Below are 18,481 nucleotides of genomic sequence, written 5' to 3'. Positions count from 1 at the left end.
AAGTATTGTCCTGCATCAGTTTCCCAAGTAGCTGGGATTACAGTCACCCACTACCACATCTGGACAATTTTTTTGTTTTTAGTAGAGATGGAGTTTCACTATGTTGGCCAACCAGGTCTTGAACTCCTGACCTCAAGTAATCCACCTGCCTGGGCCTCCCAAAGTGCTAGAATTATAGGTTTGAGCCACTGCACCCAGCCTCATTCTAGCTTTTAATATAAATTATATTTTTCCAAAGTACCATTAGTGACTCTTTTAAGTAATGAGAGGAATAAGGTTATTAGAAACCATTTACCAACCAAAGTATTTGTTTTAGGCTTTATTATGAGTACTTTGAACCAAAAATAAAGTTTTACATATTATCTAAGTGTCAAAAAAGTTGTTTTCAAATTCTGCTTTATTTCTACTAAATTAGAAAATTCAAAGCAAAAATGTTAAATAAAAAAATAAAAATAATTGCCTGAGGGTGACTGGGCTTAATGATCAATGTTAAAACTCGGTATCTGGTGGCCCCTGATTGCATCCTGGTTCTGCCTCTTATGGGCTGTGTGACCTGGAGACAGTTTCTTGACATCTTTGTCCTTGACTCTTCAGCTGTACAGTAAGCATGTTACTGCCTGAATCCTAGGGTTTTGGTAAAATTAAAGCAATTAACTCAACTAAAGGTATGAGAAGAGTGCCCAGCATATAGAGAAAGTACAGAAAATTATTAGTTCTGGTTATTTGTAAAGTGTTTTAGATCAGGACCAATAGTAAACCTGGGAACAACAAGGTGTCCACACCAGGGGGTTGTAATTTGTGTTCATTTTGATTGTCAGTTTGGGACTATAATATTCGATGGATATTTGTAATACTATCTTTGGCAGATTCGCATATATTCTCACATGGCATGAATATAAATACTAACGGAAGTTCCCTCATCTTGTACTGCTCTTTACCACTCTAGTACCACCAGATAATAAACACTTAAATGCTGAGTTTTTCTGTTTTAAAATTAGAGAAAGAGGCAAAGTGTTTTCTGATCTACTTGTTTAATAAATTAGTTTTGCCAACTAATTTTTTATGTTCACTTGATAAACTTAAAGGTAGTTTAAAGTATATGTTTATATAACTTTTATCTCTAAGTGAAAAAAGTCATTTATCTTGAGAGAATTTAAACAGTTGCTTTAGAGTCTGTCTTTTAAAGTATTACCTTTTCAAATAAAGCCGGGTGTGGCAGCTCATGCCCGTAATCCCAGCACCTTAGAAGGCTGAGGCAGGCAGATCAACTGAGGTCTGGAGTTCAAGACTAACCTGACCAACATGGAGAAACCCCATCTCTACAAAACATACAAAATTAGTCGGGCATGGTGGTGCATGCCTGTAATTCCAGCTACTTAGGAGGCTGAGACAGGTGAAACACTTGAACCCAGGAAGCGGGGGTAGCAGTGAGCCAAGATTGCACCATTGCACTCCAGCCTGGGCAACAAGAGTAAAACTTCTTCTCAAAAAAAAAAAAAAAAAAAAAAAAAGAAAAGAAAGAAGGAAAGAAAGTGAAAGAAATGAAATTATATTATTCTGAACAATAATAATTACCATATTTTATTACTGAGTGCTAGGTTCAAACTACTCATGATATCAAAGTTCACTTACCTACATCCCTAAGTAAGACAGCTGTGTGTAATAAAAATATATGTGCATTTTTCCTGAAATTATAATATATGAAGAAACATTTATTTCTCTTTCCCAATTTGTTAAATTTTCTTAGAAAAACATGTACTACTAGTATATTTGGTTGACAAATCAAAATTGTATACATTTGTGGGGTACAGTGTAATGTTTGGATATATGTATAAAGTATGGAATAATTAAGTCAAGTTAACTAACATATCACCTTACTTACCTACAATTGTTTTGCGGTGAGACATTAAAACTTACTGTTAGTTATTTTGAGATGTACAATACATTGTCACTGACTGTAGTCACCCTACTGTGCAATAGATCTCAAAATGTATTAATCCTGTCTGTAAAACTTTGCATTCTTTTATCAACAACAGTCTTTGGTAACCAATTATTCCACATTGTACTTTGTTATTTCAACTTTATTAGATTCCACATAAAAGTGGAATCATGCAGTAGTTTTCTTTGTGTATCTGGCTTATTTTACTTAGTAAGATATCTTCTAAATTTACACATATTTTTTCAATTGACATTGTCTTCCCCTTTTTAAGGCTGTATGGTATGTATTCTACTGTGTATGCTATTATTCTAAATGCATATACCAAATTTAGAATAAAATTATAATTTAAATACATATTCATCTATTGGTTGGAAAACGTGTAATGGAAAAATATTTGTGTGGCAACATGTATTAACATAATTCAGCATATAAATGTCTCATTAATAATAGCTAATTTGTACTGAGCACTAACCATAATACTATAGATGTGTTAATAAATTTTGTTTTCACGGTGATATGGTCTGGCTGTGTCCACACCCACATCTCATTATGAATTGTAGTTCCCATGATCTCTATGTGTCATGGGAGACACCTAATGGGAGGTAATTGTATCATGTGAGCAGTTACCCTCATTCTGTTCTCATGATACTGAGTGAGTTCACATAAGACCTGATGGGGTTTTTTGGTTTGTTTGTTCGTTTGTTTGTTTGTTTTGATGGAGTCTTGCCCTGTCACCCAGGCAGGAGTGCAATGGTGCAATCTTGGTGCAACTGCAACCTCCACCCTCTGCGTTCAAGTGGTTCTCCTGCCTCAACCTCCCGAATAGCTAAGACTATAGGTATGCCACCATTTCTGGCTACCTTTTTGTATCTTTAGTTGATACAAAAGGTTTCACCATGTTGGCCAGGCTGGTGTTGAATTCCCGATCTCCTGATCCACCCACCCTGGCCTCCCAAAGCGATGGGATTATAGGTGTGAGCCAGCATGCACAAAGGATGGGATGGTTTTATAAGAGGCTTCCCCCCTTTTGCTAAGCACCGTTTCTCTTCCTGCCACCATATAAAAAAGGACTTGTTTGTTCCTTCAATTTTGTTATGATTGTAAGTCTTCTTAGGCCTCCCAGCCATACTGAACTGTGAGTCAAATTAACCAATTTTTATTATAATTTACCTACTCTTGGGTGTGTCCTTCTGGCAGTGTGAGAATGGGCTAACACATACAGTAACATAATAACAAAGGCATTATCATTATCGTCAATTTACAAAGAAAGAAACAGAGCCAGAGAGAGAAAGAACTTGCTCACAATAGCAAAGCCAGTATTAAAACACAAACAACTTTGACTCCAGAGATAATACTCTTGAATACAACAATAAAAACACTTTGAAACAGATAACAAGTTACCTTTAATATGTTTTTTAAAATTTAACAAAAATTAAAAATGGATGCATTCATATTGTTATATATGTCTGCATGTGAATGTATAATATAAATGAGACATACTTAATATAAGCCAGAAAATGATAAAAATTATTTTGATGAACAAAATTAGAAAGCAGTTAAATTGTTATTTGCAGAAGATATCTTTGTTTACTTAGAACAAAAGCAACTGAAAGGCTATTTTTGAAATCTATTCAGCTAGGTGGACAAAATTCTAATATGACCCTCAGGATTCCCACTTCAGTGCACACTTGCTGTGTAAACCTTTTCTCTGGAGTGTGAGAGAATGTGTGACTGTGGTGGGACATTTTTTATGTAATTAGGTTATAATGTATTGGCTTCCTGTTTATCATAAGAGAGATTGTCTTGATTAGACCAAACTTAATCAGATGTGCTTTTAAGAGAAAAAGCACATCATAGAAAAACACCTCTGCTTCTCTGAAATTAATCAAACTTCTTGGTGAGTCATGTGGTAAGATGCTCATGGTGGCCACATGGCAAGGGTTATATTCGAATATTGTCTCAATTTCTTCTTTGAACATGTTGCTTTCGGTAGGGAGAATAGGAGTTTCTCATGATGAGAGAAAAAATAAGGGACCTCATTTATGCAACAAATAATCACCCCCTCATCTGGGAGAGTTTAAGAAAAAACAGAGATCAGAACATGACCACGACAATGGGAAGCAAAGGCAACTTGGTTGAAAGGGCTCCCTGGCATTATGAAGCCATGTCTACACAGCTCAAGTAAACGGTTGGCCTCTGGGATACCAATAGTCTACCAAAGAGGCTGATTTCATTCTCATCCTGATTAAATTAGCATTTCTGCAAGATTCTGGTTACTAAATTCTACATAATTGATTACAAAAATACCATGCAGACCAGTGAGTAGCCTCCTAGAATTGAACTTATCATGGAAAAAGCATCCCCAATTCTTTAAATTCCAACATTAGAAAATCTTGAAAAAATAATTTATTAATAACAATCTGACTTTCTAATTTTAGAAAATTCCACTATTCTGTAATAGGTTACTGAACTTTGAACACCTTAATATGAATATTTATTGAATGCATACATTGTTATGTAGATAACTTCTCTTTTACATTTATGCAATAAGACCAACAATTACAGAAAACATTTGAAATAAAAGTCATCAGAATCACATCTTTCAATGGATTGGTATAATTGTCCTGCTCTTTGAAATGGTCATGAAGCAAAGACAAGATTTTGGCTTTGCCCAATTTTTAAGTCTTTCACCTTTTGAAATGTAGTATTTTGGCTAAAAAAATTAGGAGGGAATATTTTTTAGGTGGTTGCCTAGAGTGTCTAAGAGAATATGTGAAGAATTTTGATCACTGGGCAAGGAAATGCATACAACATACACACATTGCACTTCTCTGATTTGCTTTAACATTGAAAGATTGGAAATTGCAAATCTAGTCCCTCAATTTAGGGTAAATTAAAAGTTTTATGTTTCAGCTTAGCAAGTTATTGCATGAAACTTATAGGCAACAGATGTGATTAGCTGAAAAAAACAAAATAGTATGACTAGATTCAGTAACTATCTAGTATGCAAATGATAGACCAATTAGATCAAGATCCTAATAACGTGTCAGTAGAAAGCATTCCTGTGCAATGTTGTGACCCTCCTCTGAACACCTTTTTCTGTCTCCTTACAGAGATACCAATTTTTCCCGAATGACCCAGCAGGAATACTGGGAAATAAGAATGTTCAGTGTTCAGGGTTGATTACCGGGAACAGAGTTCACACATTTCTTCTATATTATAAAAAATGTTATGAATCTTACTCTGTCTCAGAAAGACTTCTAGTAAAAAGGTTGTTTATGTATTTGTATTCATGAAAATTTTCAATCTGTTATTTAACTCAGAGACACTAAAATGTCAACCAAATTTCATAAAACATATTTGAATAGATCAAGTCTTTCTTAACTAAGAATTTTATTTCATCAGTAAATTTAGAGAAAAATAAGAAATGTGTGTACTGGGCATATTCCAGTGTTTGCCACATGGGAACAATTCAGACAAGTGCTCTTTGTCATCACTCTTAAAGTAGCAATAGCACCACATCCATTTCCTGGCAGCACCTGGCCTGTTTTTCACTGACATGAAGTGCAGAAGGCATTGAAGCAGTGAAGAAGGCTGCTATGAATGGAATACATATATGAAGTACAATTGATAATGAAAAGCATCATTTGATATTCTACAACTATAGATAAGACTATTAGTAGGTGATGAAAATATTTTTACTTAAATTGACAGAAAAACTTTATTCACAATATTTCTATTTCAAATAATTTTTTGCTCTTTATCTGCTGGCTTTTTATCCAATATTACTTGAGCTCAATAGGAATCAACAAAATGCATTTTAATTTTACTGCAAGAATTTTATTCATGCATATGTTTAATTTACTGAAAATATGTTGATATTCCATAAAAGATTTATACTTTCTTTTTATGGAGTCTTGCTTTGTTGCTAGGCTGGAGTGCAGTGGCACAATCTTGGCTCCCTGCAACCTCCACCTCCCTGGGTTCAACTGACTCTCCTGCCTCAGCCTCCCAAGTAGCTGGGACTACAGGCATGTGCCACCACGCCCAGCTACTTTTTGTATTTTTTAGTTGAGACCAGTTTCAAAATGTTGGCCAAGATGGTCTTGATTTCTTCATATTGTGATTTGCCCCCCTCGGCCTCCTAAAGTGCTGGGATTACAGACAGGGGCCACTGCACCCAGCTAAAGAGTTATACTTCTAGCCAGGTAGAAGTTTTCTTAACCACAAATAAACCAAAGGAAATAGTAGTGTAAGCAGAACATGTACTATTTTGCTATCATTAAAAAATCTGGAGACAACAGATGTTGGAGAGGATGTGGAGAAATAGGAAAACATTTACATTGTTGGTGGGAGTGTAAATTTGTTCAACCATCGTGGAAGACTGTGTGGAGATTCCTCAAGGACCTAGAAATAGAAATACCATTTGAGCCAGCAATCCCATTACTGGGTATATACCCAAAGAATTATACATTGTTCTATTATAAAGACACATGCACAAGTATGTTCATTGTGGTACTCTTTACAATATCAAAGACCTGGAACCAACCCAAATGTCCATCATCGACAGACTGGACTAGAAAAATGTGGCACACATACACCAGAGAATACTACACAGACATAAAAAATGATGAGTTCATGTCCTTCATAGGGACAAGGATGAATCTAGAAACCATCATTCTCTGCAAACTGACACAAGAGCAGAAAACAAAACACCGTATGTTATCACTTACAGGCAGATGTTGAATGATTAGAATATGTGGACACAGGGAGGGGAGCATCACACACTGCAGTCAGTGGTGGGGGGGGCTCGGGGAGAGACAGCGGGGGTGGGGAGGGTAAGGAGGGATAATGAGGGGAAAAATACCAGATATAGGTGATGTGGGGATGAAAGCAGCAAACCACCTTGCCTTGTATGTACCTATGCAACAATCCTGCACGATCCGCCCAGGTACCCCAGAACCTAAATTACAATTTAAAAAAAGTTGCATCTAGACCAAAAAACAAAAAAGAAAAGAAACCATGTAAGAGTGGGCATATTTATATCAGACAAAATATACTTCTAGAAAAAAAAATCTGTCCCAAGAGACAAAGAGGATCACTCTGTAATAATAAGAGGATAATTTGTCAAAAGGATATAACGATTAAAAATATATGCATCCAACTTTGGAGCACATCAATGTATCAACGTATGTAAAGAGAACTTTAGAAAAAACAGACAAATATGAAAATAGTAGAGGATTTTCTTACAATAGATTATTCAGACAGAAAGCTAAAAAGAAAATGATATGTTTGCATAGTGCTATAGAACAATTGCACCTACCAGATATATATATAGAATATTTCATGTAACAGTATGAGAATACACATTCTGGCTGGGCGTGGTGGCTCACGCCTGTAATCCAAGCACTTTGGAGGCCAAGGCGGGCGGATCACCTGAGGTCGGGAGTTCAAGACCAGCCTGACCAACACAGTGAAAACCCCTCTTAAAAAAAAAAAAAGAGAGAGAATACACATTCTTATCAAGCACAGATGGAACATTATCCATAATAGATCATATGTTGGGCCAAAATAAAACAAAGTCTTTTCCGATTTAAAAATATTAAAATTATATCCACTTTTTTTGTTTTTGTTTTGAGATGGAGTCTCACTCTATCACCCAGGCTGGAGTGCAAGGGCGAGATCTCAGCTCACTTCAACCTCCACCTCCCGGGTTCAAGCAATTCTCCTGCCTCTGCTTCCCAAGTAGCTAAAATTGTAGGCACACACCACCACACCAAGTTAATTTTGTACTTTTAGTAAAGACAAGGTTTCAACATGTTGGTTAGGCTTGTCTAAAACTCCTGACCTCAGGTAATCCACTTGCCTCATCCTCCCAAAGTGCTGGGATTACAGGCATGAGCTACCATGTCCCAGTGTTTCACCTTTTAAAATTACAATTTAATAAAACTACAAATCAATAGCCAAAGAGAAATTTGAAGCTCACAAATATGCGGACAGTAAACATGTTCCTGGACATCCAACAAGTCAAAGAGAAAAAGCAAAGGGAAATCAGAAAGCGTATTGAGAGAAAAGAAAATAGAAACACAGCATACAGTAACTCCTGGGATTCAAAAAAACCCCACAAAACAGTTCTAAAACAAGTTTATAGTGCCATATTTCTATATTAAAAAAAGAAAAAGATGTTAAATAAAAAAAGTAACTTTAATGCACAAAATATTTCAAAAAGGAAAACTAAATAATCTCAATGTTTGCATAATAAAGAAAATAATAGGCTGGGCACAGTGGCTCACACCTGTAATCTCAGCACTTTGGGAGTCCAAGGTGGGCAGATCACCTGAGGTTAGGATTTTGAGAACAGCCTGGCCAACTGGGTTTCACCATGTTTCACCCAGTCTACTAAAAATACAATAATTAGCCGGGTGTGGTGGCAGGTGCCTGTAATTTTAGCTACTGGGGAGACTGAGGCATAAGCTGCGATTACAGGCGAGAGACAGAGAGAGAGAGAGAGAGAAAGAGAGAGAGAGAGAGAAAAGAAAAAAAAGAAAGGAAGAAAGACAGAAATTTTTGCTTATCCAAATCCTCAAAAAATTTTCTCCTGGTTTTTCTTTAAAAGTTTTATGTCTTTAACATTTACATTTAGGTCTACCATCCATTCTGAGTTAATCTGTGTGTATAGAGTAAATGAAGTATCAAAGTTCACTTATTTCCACATGAAATTCCAGTTATTCCACCACAATTGGATGAAAAGACTATCCTTGTTGAATTAATGAATTTGAGTTAATTTGGCACTTTTGTGAAAAAACTGTTTGGTCACAAAGATGTGTGTCTATTCCTAATCAGTTCTGGTTTTTTGCTCTATATATCCATCCTGTGCCAAGACCACACTCTCTTGATTAGCTTTATAGTTAAGTCTTGAAATCAGCTGAAAATAAAGTCTTGCCGGGCGCGGTGGCTCACGCCTATAATCCCAGCACTTTGGGAGGCCGAGGTGGGTGGATCACGAGGTCAAGGGATCGAGACCATCCTGGTCAACAAGGTGAAACCCTGTCTCTACTAAAAATACAAAAACTAGCTGGGCATGGTGGCGCGCGTGCCTGTAATCCCAGCTACTTGGAAGGCTGAGGCAGGAAAATTGCTTGAACCCAGAAGGCAGAGGTTGGGGTGAGCCGAGATTGTGCCATTGCACTCCAGTCTGGGTAATAACAGCGAAACTCCATCTCAAAAAAAGAAAAGAAAAGAAAAGAAATTCTTTCTAACTTTCTCCTGTGAAAAAAATGTTCTGGCTGTTCCATGTCCTTTGAATGTATATATATAAATTTTTTTAACTGCTTGTCAAATTTTGCAAAAAAGCTTGTTAGGATATTGATTGGGATGATAAACCTGTAGTTCAATTTGTGCAGAATTCACATCTTAAAATTTTAAACTTCTAAATTATTAACATGGTATATTAACCTCAATTTATTTTTGGTCTTCTTTAATCTCTCTCAGCAGTGTTTTGAGGTTCTTAGGATACAGAACTTAAACTTATTTTGTTAAACTTATCCCTAATATTTTATGTTTTTGATATTATTGTGAATGGGACTTTTTTTTAGATAGAGTCTCACTCTGTTGCCCAGGCTGGAGTGCAGTGGCATGATCTCGGTTTACTGGGTTCAAGCAATTCTCCTGCCTCAGCCTCCCCAGTAGCTAGTATCACAGAAAACCACCACCACACCTGGATATTTTTGGTATTTTTAGTAGAGGTGGGGTTTCACCATGTTGGCCAGGCTGGTCTCAGACTCCTGACGTCATGATCCACTCACCTCAGCCTCCCAAAGTTCTGGGATCATAGGCATGAACCACCACACCAAGTCTGAACGGTACTGTTTTAAAAATTTTATTTTTCAGTTGTTCATTTTTGGCATTGTCGTTGTATTCTGTGACCTTTTTAAGGTCACTTGTTCATTCAAATACCTGCCACCGTGCCCAGCTAATTTTTGTATTTTTAGTAGAGACAGGGTTTCACCACGTTTGGCAGGCTGGTCTTGAACTCCTAACTTCAGGTGATTAACCCACTTGGCTTCCCAAAATGCTGCGATTACAGGCAAGAGCCACTTTGCCCAGTCATCACCTTTAAATTTAGAGAAAATGTTTCTGATTAGAAAATTCTTGGTATTTCTTTTCACTATTTTTTTCAACTTTTACTTTTGTTTCAGGAGTACATGTGCAGGTTTACTATCCAGGTAAGTTGAGTCTTGAGGGGTTTACTGTACGAATTGTTTCACCAACCAATTAATGAGCATAGTATCTGATACCTAGTTTTTTGATCCTCAAACTCCTCCCACACTCTACCCTCAAGTAGGCCCTGGTGTCTGTTGCTCTCTTCTTTCTGTCCATGTATACTCAGTGTTTAGCTCCCACTTATAAGCGAGAACACGCAGCATTTGATTTTCTGTTCTGCATTAGATTGCTTAGGATAATGGCCTCCAGCTCTATCCATGTTGCTGCAAAAGACAAGATCTCATTATTTTTAATGCAGTCTACCATTGCTGGTACTTAGGTTGATTCCATGTCTTTACTATTGTGAATAATGCTGTGATGGACATATGTATGTACAGGACTTTATGGTAGAAAGGTTCATATTCCTTTGGAAATACACCCACTGGATTGTTGGGTAAAATGCTAGTTCTGTTCTAAGTTCTTTGAGTAATCTCCAAATTGCTTTTCACAGTCAAAGGATTTCCTTTTCAATAAATATTGCTGGGATATCTGGCTATCCAATGCAGAAGATTGAAACTGGACCCTTTCTTTTACTGTATGCAAAAATCAACTTAAGATGGATTGAAGGCTTAAACCTAAAACCTAAGGGTTGATGGGGCTATAGAAACCCTTGAAGGAAACCTAGAAGATACCATTGTGGACATTGGTCCTGCAAACATTTCATGACAAAGATGCCAAAAGCAATGATAACAGAGACAAATATTGACAAATGGGACCTAATTAAACTGAAGAGCATCTACAAAGTGAAAGAAATTAAGAAAGTAAACAGACAACGTACAGAATTGGAGAAAATATTTGCAAACCATGCACCCATCAAAGGGCTAACATCTAGAATCTGTCAGGAACATAGGTCAAGTCTTACAATAGCTGTTATTCTAGAGCTAGTCTTTTTCCTGCTGCCAGGAAGGTGTCATCCATCTGTGGGCTCTCTTGTACCCCCCAAGTGTTCAATGAGTTTTCTCACTCAGGATCATCAGAACTTGCCCATTTTCCAGTTCTTTCTTACATCTAGAAATTGCTCGACTTAACACCTCTCCACTAACTGCTCTCCTCCTAGCTGAATGGGATTTTAGTCTTTTTATGCGCATCTTAACTGTCAGCTAGAAACTTAAATCTTTATGAAAAATTGCTACCTTTTTATCTGTGTAGCCTTCTCCTTTCCAGTTCTCTGCCCCCCCAAAATCTAGCTACCTAAGCCTCCATGAGCTCTGATCCCGCAATCTAGTGAGGCCACTGTGTTCTGTTTGGCTTCCTTTTCCTCTACAGTGATACTGAAAATATCTCCAGGTAGGAAGCTGGGCAGTCACAGGACACCTGTAATTTGTATCCTTCTCACATGGATCACAGCCCTGTGCTGTCTGTTGTCCAATTACAGAAAACGCTTAGTTTGCACATTTGTTTAGGTTCCATTTGTTAATAGTGGGAGGGAAAGTAACTTATTATGTTGGTTGGTGCAAACATAATTGACGTTTTTGCAATTACCTTTTTTTTCTTTTTTAAGGCAGAATCTTGCTCTGTTGCCAGGCTGCAGTGATCTCAGGTCACAGCAACTTCCACTTCCTGGGTTCAAGCAAATATCCTTCCTCAGCCTACCAAGTAGCTGGGATTATCTGCCATCACGTCGGGATAATTTTTGCATTTTTAATAAAGACAGGGTCTCAGCATGTTGGCCAGGCCGGTCTCAAACTCCTGACCTCTCAAGTGATCCACCTGTTTCGGCCTCCCAAAGTGCCGAGATTACAGGCATGAGCCACTGTGCCCTACCGCCATTACTTTCAATGGCAAAAACTGCAATTACTTTTGCACCAACCTAGTAACATAGAAGTAAAAATGGCTCCGTTTTCTTTTTAGTGGGCATGGTCCCTGTGTTCGGAATTTAGTGGGTATCTATTTTCTTTTAGTGCACCAAAGATGACACCAATGATTGTAAGTTGCACTAGCTTTTAAAATTTTTGTTGACAAGCTGTCTGTTAGGCAAATTGTTTCTTTCACAGGTGTATGTGTGTGTGAAGGAGAGGGAGCCCGGCTGCTTTGAATATTGTGTCTTTGGGTTTTAGAAATGTAATGATGACTGCTTTCATGTGGATTTTATTGCACATATCCTGCTTGGAGTTTAGAGAACTTCCTGAATCTGTAGCTTCATGTCTTTACTGGTTTTGAAAAATTCTCAGTCAGTATTACATCCACCCCACCCTTTCTCCCCTTTCCTTCTCAGACTTCAGTTACATGTTGGACTATTCACTGTGCTCTATTGCTCTCTTACTGTTTTTTCTCTATTACCACCTTTTCTTCTCCTCACACATTAGCAGGATATTTTTTTACTGACCTAGTTAATGTTCACGAATTTCTGCTGTGTCCAATTTGCTTTAAGCATATCTCTTGAGTGCATTGTATTTATTTACTTTTTGGTTTGTTCTAGAATCACTATTTTATTCAGTGTTAAAAATAAACAAATTTTGGCCAGGTGCTGTGGCTCACAACTGTAATCTCAAACTTTGAGAGGCCAAGGCAGGTGAATCATTTGAGGCCAGGAGTTTGAGACCACCTGGCCAACATGGTAAAACCCTGCCTCTACTAAAAATACAAAAAATTGGCTGGGCATGGTGGTGGGTGCTTGTAATCCCAGCTACTCAGGAGGCTGAGGCAGCAGAATCACTTGAACCTGGGAGGCCCCAGTTGCAGTGAGCAGAGATTGAGCCATTGCACTGCAGCCTGGGTGCTGTAGCACGATCTCAGTTCAAGCAATTCTCCTGCCTCAGCCTCCCGAGTAGCTGGGATTACAGGCACGCGCCACTATGCGCAGCTAATTTTTTGTATATTTAGTAGGGACGGCGTTTCACCATGTTGACCAGGATGGTCTAGATTCCTTGACCTCGTGATCCACCTGCCTCGGCCTCCCAAAGTGCTGGCATTACAGGCATGAGCCACCGCGCCCGGCTTATTATTATTATTATTATTTTTTGAGATGGAGTTTCACTCTAGTTTACCCATGCTGGAGGCCCAATCTGGGCTCACCGAAACCTCTGCCTCCTGGGTTCAGACAATTCTCCTGCCTCAGCCTCCTGAGCAGCTGGGAGTACAGGCATGCGCCACTATGCCCAGCTAATTTTTTTGATTTTTAGTAGAGACGAGGTTTTAGCATGTTGATCAGGATGATGTCGATCTCTTGACCTCGTGATCCACCCGCCTCGGCCTCCCAAAGTGGTGGGATTACAGGCCTGAGCCACCGCGCCCGGCTTTTTTTTTTTTCAGAGACCGAGTTTCACTCTTGTTTACCCAGGCCGGAATGCAATGGCCGGATCTCGGCTCACCGCAACCTCTGCCTCCTGAGTTCAGGAATTCTCCTGCCACAGCTTCTTGAGTAGCTAGGATTAAAGCTACGCATCACCATGCCCAGGTAATTTTTTGTATTTTTAATGCCCAGGTAATTTTTTGTATTTTTAGTAGAGATGGGGTTTCACCATGTTGACCAAGATGGTCTCAATCTCTTGACCTCGTGATCCACCCGCCTCGGCCTCCCAAAGTGCTGGGATTACAGGCTTGAGCCACTGCCCCCGGCCGGAAAATCCTGTTTGAAATCTGCGACTAGTGTGGGTGTTGTAAAATGACACATCACTGGACACAATCTTGCAGTTATGCTAAGGCTTCTCTCACGGACACCAGTGTTAAAACTTTGCAGCATCGGCCAGGCATGGTGGTTCACACCTGTACTCCCAGCTTTTTGGGAAGCCGAGGTGGGTGGATCACCTGAGGTCAGGAGTTTGAGACAAGCCTGGCCAACATGGCCAAACCCAGTCTCTACTAAAAACACAAAAAACTCATAGGGCGTGGTGGCCGGCACCTGTAATTGCAGTTACTTGGGAGGCTGAGGCACAAGAATTGCTTGAACCCGGGAGGTGGACGTTGCAATGAGGGAGATTGCACCATTGCACCTCAGACTGGGCAGGAATAGCGAAACCCCATTTCAATATTTTTAATATTTTGTCTTTGGGTTTTAGAAATGTAATGATGACTGCAATACATCATTACATTTCTAAATCATGTGGATTTTATTGCACATATCCTGCTTGGAGTTTAGAGAACTTCCTGAATATGTGGCTTCATGTCTTTATTGGTTTTGAAAAATTCTCAGCCAGTATTACATCCACCCCACCCTTTCTCCCCTTTCCTTCTCAGACTTCAGTTACATGTTGGACTATTCACTGTGCTCTATTGCTCTCTTACTGTTTTTTCTCTATTACCACCTTTTCTTCTCCTCACACATTAGCAGGATATTTTTTTACTGACCTAGTTAATGTTCACGAATTTCTGCTGTATCCAATTTGCTTTAAGCATATCTCTTGAGTGCATTTTACTTATTTACTTTTTAGTTGGTTCCAGAACCACTATTTTATTCTGTGTTAAAAATAAACAAATTTTGGCTGGACACTATGGATCACAAGTGTAATTTCATGTTTGGAAGGCTGAGGCAGGTGGATCATATGAGGCCAGCAGTTTGAGACCAGCCTGGCCATCATGATAAAACCCCTTACCTACTAAAAATACAAAAAAAAAAGGTTGGTCATGGTGGTGGGTGCCTGTAATCCCACCTATTTGGGAGGCTGAGGCTGGGGTATCACTTGTACTTGGGAGACAGCGGTTGCAGTCAGCCAAAATCGTGCCACTGCACTCCAGCCTGGGTGACAGGGTGAAACTCCATCTCAAAAATAAATAAAGTAAAATAAATCAAATAAAATATAAATAAACAAATTTTAACTGAATAGAGATCAAAGTAAAAATCATATATGAGACAATCAAAACAGAATGTATGTGTGTGAATTGGAGAAATAAGAGCAGTATATCTTCACCTTTCAGTTAAATGTTTTAATCAGAAAAGAAAACCAATATTTTTTAAAAAATCACTTATTTAGAAATATGGATGTAAATATGCCAAGAGGTAACTAACTAGCTGAATGGTGTAATCGTTGGGAAAAGGAACAGAGGAGGAGTAAACAGAGAACTCTGTTTTGCACAAGTGACCTTTTAGAACTGTTTGATGTTTATTTTTTAATTCTAATTCTGAGTGACAAATTGCATTTGACTTTTAACAATTATGGATCACTTTGATAAAAAAGTTAAATTATTTAATAAAAAAGAAATTAATTATGAACAAATAGACTAGTTATTCACTGGTGAATTTCTTTATCCAATTATTCATTTTCTTGAACATCTATTACAATTGTTTTAATGTCTATTTTTTATAACTCCAATATCTGGATTTCATGTATTTTATTGTCTGTTGTTTCTCTTTATTTTTACTTAATTTGGTTCCTTTTCCAGACATGCCTGTGGATTTTTGGTTAAATTCCACGTTATATTTTTAAAAATGATAGTGTTTATACATTTGTTCTCTCTTCTCAGAAAGGTTTAACTTTTCATCCAGCAGGCATTTGGGGTACATAAAGATCATTTTTGGCTAATCAGTTATTGAGATAATTTAAGACTGAACTTGATTCTCCAAAGGCTTTTGGTTTGCCCTTAATTTTTTTTTTTTTTTTGAGACTGAGTTTCGCTGTTGTTACCCAGACTAGAGTTCAATGGCACGATCTCGGCTCACTGCAACCTCTGCCTCCTGGGTTCAAGCAATTCTCCTGCCTCAGCCTCCCAAGCAGCTGGGACTACAGGCGCGCACCACCATGCCCAGCTAATTTTTGTATTTTTAGTAGAGACAGGGTTTCACCTTGTTGACCAGGATGACCTCGTGATCCACCTGCCTCGGCCTCCCAAAGTGCTGGGGTTATAGGCGTGAGCGACTGCGCCCGGCCTGGTTTTCTCTTAATCTTAATGCACATAATGTTTCAAGATTTTCAATGGAAACTCTGGGGTGTATATCAGTGCCCCTCCCCTAGAGAGGTTATAAAATCCAATTTCCCAAGAATTCTCCTTCACTTCTTAGCCTCCTACCTGCTACTTGGTTAGTTCCTTTCTTCCTTTTCCTTCCTTTCTTTCCCTCCTTCCCATCCTTCTTTCTTTCATTCTTACTTTCCTCTTCCTTCCTTCCTTTCTTTCTTTGTTCTTTCTTTCTTCCTATGTCTTTTTCCTTTCTTTCCTTTATTTTTTTCTTTTTCTTTTGTCTCTTTTTTTCTTTTCCTTCCTTCCATCCATCGTTTTCTTCTTTTATTTTGCTCCTTCTTTTCTCATTCTTCTTTCTCTTTCTTTTTTTTCTCTCTCTGTCTACCTCTCTCACACACACACACAAACACACACACCTTTTACCATATGCAGTTTCAAGACAAGTGAATGAATACTTTTGAAGGGAAAATGGAGAAGAACGGTGCCTCCATTTTTCCAAGGTTTCCTTTTTCTTCTATGCCTGTGATACTCTGAAGATCTCTAAGATGTTACTTCCTTTTGGCATGGTGGTCTAATGCTACTTGGAAATTAGCTAACATTTAAGCAGAAAGCTGGCAGAGAAAGTGTCATTTACTAAAATGCCTTTCCCTTCTTTAGTTTTCTGAGCCTATTCTTGAAGTCATAACTTTGATTCCAGTTGTTCGGCTGGATAATACATGTTTTTGAGAAAATTTTTTCAGACAAACAAAACAACCATTTACATTCTGACCTACTGCAGTAGGAAAGTAGCTTTCTTTTACTTTTATACAGAATATCCTAACTGAATATGTAATCCCTGGCTCAATGAGACCATTTTACCCTCTAAGAGTATTGGTTTCTTTTGTGTGTACATGATGTAGTGGTTTTGAAGCCAGGCTTGTTTTTTTTTCCCCCTTTGTTAATATGTTGGGTTTTTGTCTGGTCTGAATTTTAGATATTTAAAAAGACTATCAGCATATGTGTGAATATAATCTTTTTATTAAAACCCCTGTAACAGAATAAATCCTTAGCTGATTTCTTAAGGCAGTGACTGTGTTACTCTTTTTATGAGCCTATATCACACAGTTATAACTTTGAAACAAAGTTAATGCAGAAATTTTTTTCATTAAAAAAGAAGCTGATCTTAAAAATTCTTGTTATAGAACATTCATACTATATGCTTATATAGTATAATATATTGTAATTATATGTAAATATAAATATATAATTATTATAGTATTCTAGTTATAGAAATGCCATATATTCCTACAACATATCATATGTGCATAATACAAAAATTTAATATAGATTATATAAACTTGTTACAGAAATATGACATATAAATAGCATATATATAACATATAAATTATGTTTATATATAATTTATAAATTTATAGACATAAATTGTGCCATATATAATTTATATATGACTATGTTTATAAATTATATATTACATAAAACATATATTATTCATATTTATTTATATATAAATATTTATATAAATAATATATTATATAACATATGACATATATATCACATGTTATATAATATATATTATATGTACTATTATATTCATATATATTATATATTATATATAATAATGTATTATACATATTATACTACATAGTATATTTGTATTATGTACAATTGTGTAATATATATTACATAATACATACATAACATAGTATTATATAATGTGGTATAAATATATATTTATGTAAACTATATACTTATATATTTTATATTTTTATATATAAATATTTAATTTGGTTTCATTTTTTGGCTAATTTACATTTTTTAAAATTTTCTTTCAAACAAGTAAAAAGCCATTTATACTTCCTGTATGAAAGCCATTTATAAAAGACATTTATATAAATATTTGCATGCAGAAATAAAAATATATATTTATACACATAAATAAAACCATATATATTTATATACATAAATAAAAATATATAAGTATATAAAATATAAATACATAAGTTTATATATAATATTTATATGAAAATATTTGTAAAATACAAATATATAAGTATATAAATTTATATATAATGTATACTTATTCATAAAATACATAAATATAAAATATACATTTATATATAAATACAATATATAAAGAAATATATATCTATCTCCTCAATACTTATTCTCCAGAGTTAGTTAACAGAAAGCATTGGAATTATAGTCTGTGCAAACATGCTATGTGTACATGCATTCCATATACAAAGGTTTCTTTCTCAAAACTGGCACCATACATGTTATTTTGCCATTAAATTTTTTCACTTTACAACATATTTTTTGACATTTTCTAAGTCAGTAAATTAATTTTTTCTGGTTATTTATTGCTGCAAAACAAAGATTCATCCCAAAATGAAGTTAGTTAACACAATCATTTATGACTGCCTCTTGTAGTTCTGTGGACTGGGAGTT

The sequence above is a fragment of the Callithrix jacchus genome, chromosome 1 (genome assembly GCF_049354715.1).
Source record: "Callithrix jacchus isolate 240 chromosome 1, calJac240_pri, whole genome shotgun sequence".
NCBI lineage: Eukaryota > Metazoa > Chordata > Mammalia > Primates > Cebidae > Callithrix > Callithrix jacchus.
Note: the sequence above shows the minus strand (reverse complement) of the source record.